The following is a 13,683-nucleotide window of genomic DNA, read 5'->3' on the forward strand; positions in this document are numbered from 1 at the left end:
AATACCCTCTGGGCCCCAGCCCGATGGTGCACTCACAGCACAGAGCTGGATTCGTAGCAGGTGTTCAGTAAATATTAGTTGGTTGATTTATTTTATTTCACTTCAATTGATCTTATTTTGGAGGACTCCACCATAGGACAACACTGGGGTAATAATAAGGCATTTCCAGGAAGGTAGCACAGGTTAATCAGTTTTCTGTTCCTTGACTTTAAAGTATTTCTTATGCTGAGTACTTTCTTAACAGTTGCGTCTCACACTCCGTGTTAGTGGCTCTACTAAATCCACATCCTTGTAGTTGTCCACGCAGAGTGCCTCTGTGTGCTTTAGGAGCCTTGGTAGTTCCTTTACAGAATTGTTTTCCAGAACAAAAATGATTCTAAGTGGTAACTATCCCTGCACCATGCATTGCCCGGGAATGAAGTTGTTTGTTTACTGGGCTCTTCCAGGGGAATCCACAAAAAACTCTGTCCCGATTTAGCAGCAGCATTGTTGGCCTTCTGCCCAGACGCCCTTGCCCCGCATTGACCAGTGCTGTCTGCCCACTGTGCCGCTCCTGTGGCCTTCGCTCCATCCCCTTCTTCCCAGGACAGTCCTCCTGCCAAGAGAGCTGCAGCGGCGGTAGCCAGCGCTCACTGGTGTGGGAACACAAAGGCTCCGCTGCCTTGCCTTGGGGAGGAGCGGACACAGTCTAGGGGAGGCACGCTATACACTCCAGAAGTGCCCTTGGCTGAGGGGTCTTTTGAAGTCCTTACTTTACTTGAGGTCAGACCTGAGCCTGGCTTCTCACCTTCTCTGTCTGCTCCCTTGCTCCCTTGGTGACATCCCTGGGAACATTTCTTCAATGTCTCACCTGCCCAGGAATCTTGTTCTTAGGGTTTTCTCTGGAGTAACAAGGCCAGGACATGTGGACCGGGTGTCAATTAGACCGGAAAATACCTCTAAGCCTCTCTTTTAAGCTTTTGTATTAGTGTCCTGCATTGCCTTAACCCTCCACCCAGGCCTGGGAACACCCCGCTCCACCCCGCTCCACCCCGCTACTCAGGGGCACCAGCTCATGTTTCTTCTTCTCACCGCTGGTGCATTTCCATCAGTAGTTTCTGCTTCCCGCCCCCTTGCTTTCCAGCTCCCTCCGTCCCTGCTTATTAACCAGCTGACCTCTATTCTCTGTTTCTGTTTCATTCATTCAACATTCAACAGGTAGTTCTTGAGTCTCTATTCTGTGCCAAGCATTCTGCAGGGTACAGCTATGCATAAAACAGACAAGGTGCTTGCCCTAACAAACCTTACATTTCTAGGGAGGAGAGACCATAAACAAGTAAATAGGCAGGAGAATAACATACCAGATAATGGCTGTGAAGAAGGTATGCTAGGTGCTGAGACAGGGCAGTGTGGGGGAAGCTAATCGAGAGGTCAGCCATGTCTCACCTCCTGCTCACCCTTCAGGACTCTCTGCTGGTTCCCAACCCCACCTGCTTCTAGGAAGAACCCTTCTGACTTGCACATCTCTTAGTGCCAATGACTTTCAGACTTCATCTTTCCCACCCTCTGAGATTTTATTAAGTTTTAATTAAAACTTTAAATCTTTTTTCCCATGGCTTCAGAGGCACCACCCTCTGCTGGGACTCTCCCTGCTTTTCTACCTACTCCTGCCTGGTCCCCCTCTTGGCTCCGCCCCCCCTCTGCTGGCCATCAGGGTCTGAGTGCCCAGGACACTCTTCTTCTTGGGGACTCTCCCCGGGTGAACGCTCCTCCTCCTGTTTCGGTTCCCACGTGTTGTCGGTAAAGACAATTGAGTCCTCCACATCACCACTTCAGTGAGTCAACGTGTGTCCCACTTGGCTCGGTATCTGCCCACAGTCCCCTCCCCCCAACCACTCTTCACCCAGATCCTACGTTGGCTTTTGAGTGTCTCCTTTTCAGATGTCCTCAGTCTCAGTAAAGGGCACCTTGTCTCCCTAGCGGCTTGGGCCAGACACCAGACTTCTTCCTCTCCACTCCCCATCCCCCCTAATCCATCACCAAGCCTTACTGATTCCTCCCCCTGAGGGTGTGGGTTGAATCTGCCCGCTTGTCCGTTCTGACTTGCACTTTCTGCGTCCAGGTTGGCAGCAGTAGAAGCTTCCTAACTGCTCCCCAGTTCCCTACCTTGACCCTTCCAGGCTGTTGGTTGCCTTGGTCATGTCAGTGTCTTCTTGCTGAGCAGAAGAGAACCGGAAATTCTTCACCGGGGCTGGGTGGCCCTAGGAGGTCACCCCTGCTCACTTCTTCAGCCTCTTCTCAGCCACACTCCCTCAGCCCCTCTGCTAGCTTCCTAAACACTGCCTTTCCCATTTAGGAGCTTCGCACGTGCATCCCCTTTTCCTTGGAAAGCGTTTCAGGGAGGCCCTCTGTGGCCAGGCGCCTATTGTTCATGAAGGGGCTGCTTCTTTTTCCCTGAAGGGTTGGGATCACCATGGGGACACAGGTGGCTGAGGCCACACTTTGTTTTTGTCTCTGTCGGGGAGCTGGGAAGTGATCTAGGCTGTGGCACCAGGTGGGGAAGGGACACAGAGTGGGGAAGGGTGAGCAGGGAGAAGTCTGCCACAGGTACAAGCCATAAGGGGACACACAAGGTGTGTAGAAAATTTAAAAATGAAAAGAAAACCAATTAAAAGTCTGTTTGCATTTTACTATTACCATGCACCAGAAATTGTAAAAAATGCTGCTGATGAAATCCCCTCCCACAAGGGGAGACTGCTCCTCACCTCTTCCCTCGACTGGATCTAGGAGTGACTCCTGGGATCCACAGGAAACAGTAGCAATGACCACCATTTGCTGACCGCCACGTTCCAGGTGCCTTGTTGGATGTGTGGGGACTCAGCACGTAACTCAGCACATCAGCCCCATGGCACAGGCATTATGGTACCCACTTGAACGGAAACTGAGACCAAGAGGCACATCTTGAATGGCTGGCGGGGAAGCCCTGAGCACGGCAGTTGGTTCTGAGGCAGAACTAATCCAGAACTAACCCAGAAACAGTCCTGCTATGGTCTGGCCTTGCCGGAATGCCAAGATTATGCTGATGGGAGATGACCGTGGCCTAAGAGCATTTTGATGTGGGGACAAGAATGTAAATTTGGGAAAAACTCAGGCTGGATTTGAGCCTAGACCTACCAGGTGCAGCACCTTGGGGAGATTATTCTCAGAGACTCAGTTTCCTTGTCTTTAAAATGGGGATAATAGTAGTTCTTACTCCATGAAGCTCTTGGGAGGTGCAGTGATTCAGTGATGTGAAGCCATTATCCCTGTGCCCATTACATATTAAATTCTACAGTGTATATTAAGCTCATGTCAGAGTAAATGGAATGCAATAGATACGTTTCCTTCCACACAAAGCTTATCAGGAGGAGAGTCCACATTGCTGTTTTTAAGGGAGAGGTCCCACGCTCTTCAGTGGGGTCCATGGAACAGAAAAGAGGGCACTAAAAATACCCAGAGATGCTCAAACCACATCAAATGGGAAAACAAATTTCTGGTTGAAGAGGTTTTCTGGTGGAGAGAAGGCCTGCCTTCAGGGACAGTCAGTACATCGGTATGTTTCCTGAATATAACACCTCGTTAAAAAGGACCTTAATGATACAGTTCAAGACATCATGCCAGAGGTTTGATTTTCCAGAGTTTAATTTTATCAAGATGAGAAGAAAGCATGGGAAGTGGTGGTGGCTGTTTACCTCCACACCACGCGCGGGACACCACGCAGGGGCCTCCACGCCAGCGTGCCAGCCCATGGGATTGCACCGCGCTTCCTTTTCGCAAGGAGAGAGCCGTTGGTGTACTAATTAAGCAGTGGGGTTTTAATGCTTGCTGAACGAATAGATCTGGCCTGTCTTCTAGCCTGGGAACCAGAGCTCTTAGATTTTATGTTATTTCTCCAAAACAATCAATTCTTACAACACTCCAGTGAAAAACAAAGCCTCTGTTTGCTTCAGCTGGGAGGAAGCGTCCTTTAACTGTCTCCCTACCTGTGGAGACACTGTTGCCTTCAGAAAGTCAGATGTGCGGACGGCGCCGTTCACCCTCGCTGCTGGCGTCAGGTGCCTTCGTAAATTCTTAGAGAGAAGCTGCTCCTTCTCCTGTGTATCTCTCAGGCTTGCAGGATGAGTGTGTGTGTGTACCCGTGTGCATCCGTGAAGGCATAGCTTAGCCCCGAGGCCCTGAGGGTCCCCCTCTGAGCCAGGACTGGGAAGTAGGACAAATAGTGGGGGCTCTGGGGGCCGGGGGTTCTGAGCCTTCCCTCGAGGCTCAGGGGAAAGTGCTGTGGATCTGGGTGTGAGACGAGGCTTCCTGCCGCTGTGGTGTCAGCAGTGGCCGGACTCCAGGTCACGCCCTTCCTCTCCCTCACCGTGGTCTGCCCCCACCTCGGGGAAAGACCGCCCAGGAAGGAGAGGCCTTTCCGTCCACCCTGTTGGTTTCTTGTGCATTGATGGTCGCTAACTGGAAACCAGGTTTTTCTTTTTCATGTTGGATGGAAACAGCCCCAGGTAGTTTTATATGCGTACGGTGAGAACTTTGATTCCGAGAAGGGAACAAATAAACAAACAAACAAAAAAACAGATGGAACCCGTGTTTCCTGCCCCCAAGCTGCTGGAAGACTAAGTGACTGCTTTATCCTATAGTGCAGAGGGGCCATCTGACAAAAAATGATGTCATTGGTGACTGAAGCACTTAGGGTCCATCCCTCTCCCCTCCCCCCTCCCCCAAACGCACTGCTGTTTCCAGCCTCTGTGTCCTCCTCCCAGGACAGAAGAACCCCCTCCCCCTCGGGGGCGGGGGGGGGGCGCTCACCTGCAGTCATGGCGGCCTGGAGGCTGCACCTGCCTCCGGACCATTCTCTCTGGGGCCAAACTCCAGTCAGGCACTTCCGCTCTTGTCAACTAGGCCTCAACTTTTTAGCTTCTGTGTTTATTTCTGCGTTTTCCAGTTTGAGCAAGAATCCTGATAAGTTGGTTTAGCCAGAACCCTCCACCCTCCATATTCGGTCACCCTCAGTATATGATCGGGCGCCCCATCCCACACCAACCGCCTGACTGGTGCAGACCTCCATCTTCAGCAAGAATCCCCTTGGGTCAGCTCTTCCCTTACCCTGGTGCTGCCCCTTCAGCGATTTTTCATCCACTGACCCCCACCTGCTCCTCGCCTATAAAGTCCTCCTTCTCCTTACAGCGTTTGGAGCTAAGTTCAACCTCTCCCCCACTACGAAGCCCCACCGCAGTGGTCCCCAGAATGATGTCCGCATTACCACACCTTCCCAAATGTCACTGAGTCGGCCTTTCTTCCATGGGCCCACCCACCGGTGCCATCAGGGTCTCTCTCACGGTGGGGCCGCCTCTCCCTGAAGGCCCTACGAGGGGCACCTTGGACAGGAGAGTAGGACTGGATTGAAAGGCCTGACTTTCTGAGGAGGACTCAGGGGAGGTGGAAATGAGACAGCTTCACAGACTTGCGTGGCGTTTCAGTGCAGAACGGAGATCAGAGAAACGGGGCGAGGGGGGGGGGAGCAGCACGCGGTGCGGCTGCCTGCACGTGCAGCCGGGAAAGGTTCTGCTCTGGACGCAGTCCAAATTCACGGTGATTAAGGAAGGAGATGACGAGGCACTGACTTCTGAAGAAAAACAATGTTCATAAATGGGTTGGTGCTCCAGGTCTTTCCCTCATTCATGTTAACCCAGAGTTCTTAAAAAAATAAAAGCTAGCACTTATTGAGAGTTCCCTTTGGGATAGGCACTTTTTATTCCCATGTCACAGAGGGGGAGGTGCTGCCCAGAGAGGCTGCGCAGTGTGCCGGTGTCCCACAGCTCGGCTAGTGCGCCGGGCTGGAGCGCACCTGGGAAGCCCGGTTCTGGGCAGAGCCCCTTCCACCACACCCACACCTGTTGCGTACATTGCCATGCAGAGGAAGCAGCTATTATTATTCAAGATAATAGTCAATTAATATTCACTGAGGCAGTGCTGTGATTCGTGGTATGCTGTATATTATTTTAACAATTGAGGGTCTTTCTTTTGGAATTTCGCCTGCTGCGCTTTCTGACTTCTAGAAAAATCCTGTCAGAATTGGGGCAGGTTTTCTAAGGATCGGAGACAGTGAGGAAGGGTCCCCTTTGCTCTCTCGTCTGCCTTTCTCGCGTGGCCCAGTCGCAGAGTCTGTTTCTCAGCCTTCCCTTGCCCCCGGCATCTCCACTTTTCTATACGCAAGTTCTCCCTCTCCTGACAGAGAACAGATACGTGTGTAGCAGGCACTGCAGTGTCACCGGAGGGCACCGCAGCCCCGCCCGGCCCTACCCTTCACCTTTCTACTCCTCCGCCCCGCCCCCCAGGCCCTCCGCCCCGCCCCCAGGCCCTCCGCCCCGCCCCCAGGCCCTCCGCCCCGCCCCCAGGCCCTCGGCAGCGTGGCCTTCTACCACCCTCCTTCCTGTTGGGCAAATGCCTTCCCTTGGGACCACTCACTGCTCATGCAGCCCCCAGGGACCTGGAGGAAAGCTGCTGCCATGCTCATGCTGGCTGGTACCTTTAGCGCCATAGGCCAGAGTCACCTGTCACTGGGGAAGGGCAGTGGCCCCCAGCGCTGTTTATAAACCACATCTCCATTTCTGTACCCCGGATTGGAAGAGCCTCATCCACTTATACCTCTAAACCAATAGAAATCTTAAGTAATTTTCAAAAATAGCCCTGACTGAAGTGGCTCAGTGAATTGAATGCCAGCCTGTGAACCAAAGGGTCCCCGGTTTGATTCCTGTGCCTGGTCACATGCCTGGGTTGTGGGCCAGGTCCCCAGTGGGGGGCATGCGAGATGAAAGCACACATTGATGTTACTCTCCTTCTCCTTCCCTTCCCCTCTCTCTAAAAATAAACAAATAAAATTTTTAAAAATGTTTTTATTTAGGCCATGTTTTTATGTAGGAAAATTGCCATGCTGCCAGTCAGCATTTCTGATTGGCCCGTGTTAGCACATCAGGGCTGCCAACCCACCAGCCTTCGCTTTGGTTCACCTGGGCATCCTCACTGCTGGTAAATGTTGGGCCATTTGAAGTCACCAATACAACCACGGGGCTCTACGGTCTGCATAGTCCGGTGTGGGAACATTCTTTTTTGTTTTTATTTTTAAAGATTTTATTTATTTGTTTTTAGAGAGATGGAGGGAGAAAGAGAGGAAGAGAAGCATTGATTGGTTGTCTCTCGCATACCCCCAGCTGGGGACCTGGCCCACAGCCCAGCATGCGCCCTGACCCAGAATCCAACCAGTGAGCTTTCAGTTTGTGGGACGTTGCCCAATTCACTGAGCCACTCCAGTCAGTGGGGCATCTTCATAAAGTGGGAGAAACAAAAGTGTGGACCAGACAGCGGGGCATGTGTGTTGGAAAGTGAGATTATGTGCGGGGACACTAAGAGGGGCAGACAGAAGAAACGCAGGGAGTGCAGAGAAAGCGATTCGGCCCCAGGAGCACCCTTCCCTTGGCCTGGACGTGGAGACAGGGGAGGCGGCCCGGGAGGGAGTGACCGGCATGGCGGGGTGGGGGAGGGGAGGGCGGCTTCTAGATACAACCACATAAACTGGTGAGGGTTTCCCTTTTCGTCCTGACTTGCTGGTGCAAGGGCAGCTTCTGCGGCTGCAAAGCGGCCATCCAGGACGGGCACTCTGTTTCTCAGATTGCTCGGGAACGCCCGCTTATCCATTAAATTTAGACAGCATTTTACAATTTATTTTCCAGCAGACACGCTTGGGACCTCCCAGGGCCTTTGGAGAGGGTTACAGCTGAGAGCAATGTCCGGTCAAGGGCGTCCTTCTCAGTAACCCTGCCGGGGTCATCCTCACTGAGCCGCAGCGCTGGGGAATGACCGCTGCGATGAGATGCACTGGCATCAGCCTCACCAGAGCTCATTCTGAACTCCTGAATAAAGGCTGCGGTGTTGCTTCATGTTTTGGGACCAGAAGTGTTGGAATGACTGCCATTTTCTGTGTGTTGGAAGGGAAAGAGAAAAAGTAAGTGGCAGTATCCCTGATTCCTGTGTTCAAGGTAAATACAATATAGGGTTAATGCTGAATGCAGGATGAGGAAACCCACCTGCTGCTGCTCACCTTTATATCAGAGACTAAGTTAGGTGAGAAACGTAAGCTATAACCTATAAGGTGACCCTAAGAATGAGATCAGATAATTCTTTGTCCTGGAGGGCAGTCCTGTGCGGTGTAGGATGTTTAGCATCATCTCTGGCCTCTGCCCACTACATACTAGTAACAATAGCCCATCCCCAGTTGTGACAGCCAGAAATGTCTCCAGGTATTGCCAAATGTCCCTTGGGGACATTCACTCTTGGTTGAGACCCATTAAGCTGGAGAGTTTAACACTCCAGGGGATGGAGCAGCCGTCTGGCTTCTCAGTTCCAAGGTTATAAGCCCAATTCCCAGTTATCACCTTTTTTCTTTACAGACCAGAGGTTAGAGGAGGCCAGGGCCCTGGTGTCTGGTGTCTGTATACACTGCAACCAAGAAGCCTCTGCACCTGGGCCCAGGCCAGTGGGTTCTCAGCCATGTTTTTGAGATGTTTTCTTCCTTTGGCTAGGTGTGTTTTCGCCAGACTATGAGGTAAGCCAAGCCAGGGGCCTGGTTGGAGTTTCTCCCTGTGACTGTCAGCAGCAGTCAGCGGCAGCATCTGTGCAGCCAGACCGACCCAGGCAGGGTTTTTGTTTTGGAAGCACAGCTGGTGGGTTTAATTGGAGTCACAGTGTGAGGGGTCCCAGGACAGCAGGGGTCAGCAGACAAGAAGAGAGCCAGTATTCATCATCACTGTACCTTGACACCACCTCCCTAAGAACCTGTTCTCATTTGCTTCTAAAAGTCTTTCTCTTTACCTTCTACCCTCTCCTGGGTTCTCTTTCAGTTTCACAAACTTGAACTTGTGGCAGTGATGGGCTGTGGTTCAGTGTCAGGGCAGATGTGGGACGTAAGCAGAGCTGCTTGTGTTCTTGGCCCCCAGCTGCTCACTCCCCTCTGTAAGCCCCGTTTGCAAGAAGCGTGCTGGCCGAGCTGTCCTCGTCTCTGAGCAGGTTCCTGCACACCTCCAGCGTTAGCATCTTGTGCTGCTCTTAGAGGGCTGGGGTGGGTGGGGGGTGAGGGGTGGGGGAGAGAGATTCTTTTAAGGTAAAGCGCTAGTGTTTGGCCCCACTTAAAGAGGGCTAGGCTGGGTCCTACCTACTCAAAAACTTTTTAATGGATTCATGGTTTTAAATAAATATTCACAGCTTGGGTGTCTAAAATGTTTAGTTCTGGTCCAGATCTTGCTTTATCCTAAGCTGTTTTCCCAACATGCTGTTCCCCCAGAGAAGTGATATTTGCCCTTGAGTTTAACTGTGGTTGGGAAATGGTCAGTTCTTAGTGCTGACAGGTCTGGAAGTGCCAGTCACATGGAAGTCACTCATGGACACTTCCTTTTTGTGAGTGCAACTTCCCCCCTTTCCCACTGGAAGGCCATCCAGTTTTACAAGCTGTGAGATGTAGCTGGAGGGTGTATTGTGGAAGACAGCTGCCGGTAAACACAACTAACCCCTGCTCATCTCTGGGAGTTGCCTCGTGAGCAAGCCCAAATGGATGCTCAGAACAGAGAGAGAAAGTGAGTTGCCAGGGGCTTCTGGTGCGTGCTGTGAGCAGGAGTTTCCCTCCCTCACTGGAGGGAGTCTCATTTGTTCAGCCAGTATTTGCTGAGTCCCAGCCAGGCACCGTGTGGGGGACACACCGATGACAGGCTGTGGGAGCTCCTGGTCTAGCGGACCCGAATAGAATTGGTACCCCGAGCAGGAGAGGGCAACCCCACCGCCAGGCTTGGCCCTCAGCATGGCACCACCTGCCATCATTCCTTCAGGCCCCTGGTGCCATCATTTTATGGTTGGGAAGCACAGTTAAGGGGAAATGTGTTTTGTGTTTTGACAGCATTTAATTAAAACTCTGAATCCCTTCACTTGGATGCGAACTCTCTTCTGTGAGTGGAAATAAGTGGAACCCAGGGTTGGGAGGTGTGTTGGGGGCTTTTAGTGTATGGCCTGCCCGTTGTTTCCTTGTGTTCTCTGGGATCCTGCACTTGTCTTGGGGTTCATGTCCCTGTTAGCCTACGGCTGAAGGGAGGGATGCCAGGTTTGGACACGTATGCTGTATACCAGACAAGCTTCCTGGAAAAAGACCAGGTCGGGTCAAAAGCAGAGGCAGTCCTTCCAGCTGAGTGCCTCTGTGAGACCAGGTGGCAGTCTGGGGGGCCTGGGGCCTTTGGTGAAGAAAGGTACGCGTTAGCCCACGTTTCCAGCTTGCCAGCTCATTGCCAGGACTTCTTGCTCTAGAATCCACTGAACTCATGCCCTGGCAGCCCATAAAAGCAATTGGAGGTTCCCTTGCTGCCCTTTAATCTCATAATAGGGGAGTTTGGGTGCAGGATCTATCCCCTGAGTCAGGCCCAGCAGCAGAGTTGTGGCCGGGTGTCTTGCAGCCTCAGGGGGAAGGGGGTGCTGCCCTACAGAGCTTAGAGGAGGTCTGGAGTTGGCAGTGACTCTGGGGAATAGAGCGGCCATGGAGGGGAAGCCTGAGGAAGTGGACGATGCTGCCGCCAGTAACTCTACAGTTCATACTTAGAGATATTCCAGGGCACAAAGCTGTAACGAAGATTCCCCAGCAAAGACTCAGAGTTCAAAGTGCACTTTAAAATGTGTGGGAGAGGAGTGTGGGTACACACATGTGTGAATGTGTATGTGCGTGTGTATGGGGGAGAGACAGGTGATTTTGATTCTGGAGCTAATACTTCCACACCTTACTCTTTCTTGGGTGTGATTTGAATCATTTTACTGGCTCATGTTTCTGACACCCTTATTCTCTGGAAGGCTCCGGGGCTCAGCCAGGCTGAGCTCCATTTCCCGTCTGGCTCCCTTTCTGCTCTTCTCTGCTGCTGGGCTGCTCCACTTTCTCCTCCTGGACAGGTCTTCCCTTCTCCTATTTCTTCCTCTCTCCTTACACGTCTGCCACACTCACCCGAAAATGCCCTCTGCCTGAAAAGAAGAGCTTAGATGTGTCTTAGTAATGAATATTTAAGTCAGTTGAGCTGAGCAATAGGATTTTGGAGGATGATGGAAACATCCCGTATCTGTGCTGTCAAATATGATAACCACCGGCCACATGAGGCTACTGAGTTTTTGAAATGCAGTTAGTGCAACCGAGGAACTGGATTTTTAATTCTATTTCACTTTAACCACATTTAAGTAGCAACACCTGGCTACCATTTTGGATATTGCAAGTCTAGGGAATATGGCACCTAGAAGAATCAAATCAGGTTCAGTTACATTGTGTGGGGCAAGTCTTATTATCCTTATTCTAGCTTGTTTATCCTTGATCTAGGCACCTGGTTCTAGCAGAATTGATTTTTGTTTGTATACTCAGGTCCTCAAAAAGCCTATTGCCTGCCTACCCAGGTAAGGTGGAAGCCTAATGTACTGGCCAGGATGACGGGGCCTGTTGGCCGCCTTACCAGCCTTCACCCTCTGCACTAGCCTCCTGCCCCTTGTAGCCCAGACTGCTGGGCAAACTGTGAGCCTGGGGTGAGGTGCAGGGCACCCTGAGTCAGGTCCCCAGCTTTCCAGCCCAGGGTCTGCCACTTCCTGTCTGGGAAAGTTATTTCCCCTCCAGGGGTGGGTTGGATTTTATAGGACTTGAAGCTTCTGCAATTTGGGGGACCTCTTTGAGTAACAGAATATAAAGTTACAAATACAAGATTAGATACAACAGTGAAAACTTTACTTGGAATAAGAAATCACATCCAACATAAGTTTTAAAAACATGACATGTATTACAAACTTTACAGAATCCATAAAAATAAAATATTTTATGAATTATTTGCTTACCAGCCCTCTAAAATACAGTTCTCCCCCTTAACAACTTTTGGCTGAATACTCTTTGGTCACCTCTTTATATGATAATGATTTTGTAATTTTTCTAAAGGGAGGCTGGAAAAATCACTTAGTTTTTCTTCTGGCAAGGTTGACAAAATTGGTTTTTATTATTATCGATAGTCACAATGTATAACACATGACTTCATACACTGACATCCATTTTTTGGTATATGGCTGCAGATTTAGGTCCCATGAAGAAATTTGGATAAAATCTATTTTGCATATTTCTCATCAAAAAGGGGGGAAGTGCCTGGTCTGTTTGTAACTGTACTCACTGTATTATCAAATGTATCCCGACGGGAGACAGCGCCCCTTTTGGAGCAGGCATCAGCGAGAACGAATCCCCCTACTATTCCCCATGTCCGATGCCTCGGTGAAATGTCCGCAGACTGGCTTCTGGCTCTGTGCGTGTCACTCCTTGCTGTTCCTTCACTCCCCACATATCTCAGGTGCCAGGTGTTGCACCTTCGAGTGCCTGCGACAGTGAGTTGGCCCAGTGGGCGGTACCCGTGTTCCTGGCAGCATGGGGACAGCTATGGGGGCAGTGCACAACACCTGCCTCTATGTTAAAGTGACATGAACCACAGACATTAAATGTCGCTACACCCAAACTAGATTTATCCCCAAGCCTACTCCCTCTTAGCCCTCAAAAGGCCTCTAACACCACTTGACACAAAGGGAAATGCAAGAGGAGGCATCAGAGTGGAAAGAGATAGTGCCCTCAACCAACTGCAGCCAGAGTATCTTATTTTCGTAAATTAATAAAACAATATATGATTCTGCAAACACATTGGTAGGGCCCTGAAAGGGGCCCATGTAAGAGAGACTTGGAACTTTCTCCCTTAGCCTGTGGCCAATCTGATCTGTTCACTGCCCAGAGCCTCAGGGTCTTCAACACGGGAAGAGTAAGGTCTATATCATAGAGTCCTCATGGGTATGGAATGAGCTGTATTAGAAAACCCACTAACATCGTGACTGGGAAAGAGATACTTAGAGGGTTGAAGAATGAATGAATGAGTGAATGAATGAGTTCATATTAGATGTCTGCTTCAAGTCCAGGGGTGTACTTTGAATTCACATGTCCCCAGATGGCTGAGCAGTCCTTGGGGAGCCCTCCTCTAAACTAAAAATGGGGTGGAGAGCCAGAAGTGAAACCAAGCTCACATGAGTGGGGACACTCGAGAATTTCGAGTGGGCAGAGCTTGGTAATTTTTCTCCATCCAGGTCTTGCTGCTCGTGACTCTCCCGTGTGCTGTGATTCGGGAGCACAGATATATCCAGGGGAGATATATCTGCCTGAGATATCCAGGGGAGGCCAGAGAAGATTCTCCAGCAGCATGAGACTGAAAAATGGCTCTCAGCTGGTTCAGAGCCTCCTCCGTATAAGGGACTACTCTGCTGAGAGTGTGGGGACCTGATGCCTTTGAGTTCGATCGCTGTGAGCAGCGTGCTATCCACAGCATTCCACAGCCCGTCTTAGATACACTTGGATCTGAAAATTGGTTGCTGGGCCAAGAGCTGTGGTGAAGGTAACAAGAGATCCTTGCAATTTGAAAGGCATGTCCTGAGACCCAGATGTCCACTTGGGCCTGCCTTTTGTGGCTGCCCTCTGTCAAGCAGGGCAGGCCACTGCAGGGAGGGGGACTGGTGGGCAGAGTCCAAGCGCAGAGGGCAGACCCGGAGGAAGCGCCCCCTGGCAGGCTTGGCAAGGAAACACCATGAGACTCC

At 51.0% G+C, this 13,683-nt stretch overlaps 1 protein-coding gene across 3 annotated transcripts in view; it reads left to right on the forward strand.

Annotated features, from left to right (window-relative positions):
• The window catches only part of HIVEP3 (HIVEP zinc finger 3), a 410,805-nt gene that overhangs the window by 90,712 nt on the left and 306,410 nt on the right, over positions 1-13,683 (forward strand). The gene's annotated exons all lie outside the window — the stretch shown is intronic.

Source organism: Sturnira hondurensis, unplaced genomic scaffold (genome assembly GCF_014824575.4).
Source record: "Sturnira hondurensis isolate 20B ecotype Veracruz unplaced genomic scaffold, ASM1482457v3 Scaffold0021490, whole genome shotgun sequence".
Taxonomy (NCBI): domain Eukaryota; kingdom Metazoa; phylum Chordata; class Mammalia; order Chiroptera; family Phyllostomidae; genus Sturnira; species Sturnira hondurensis.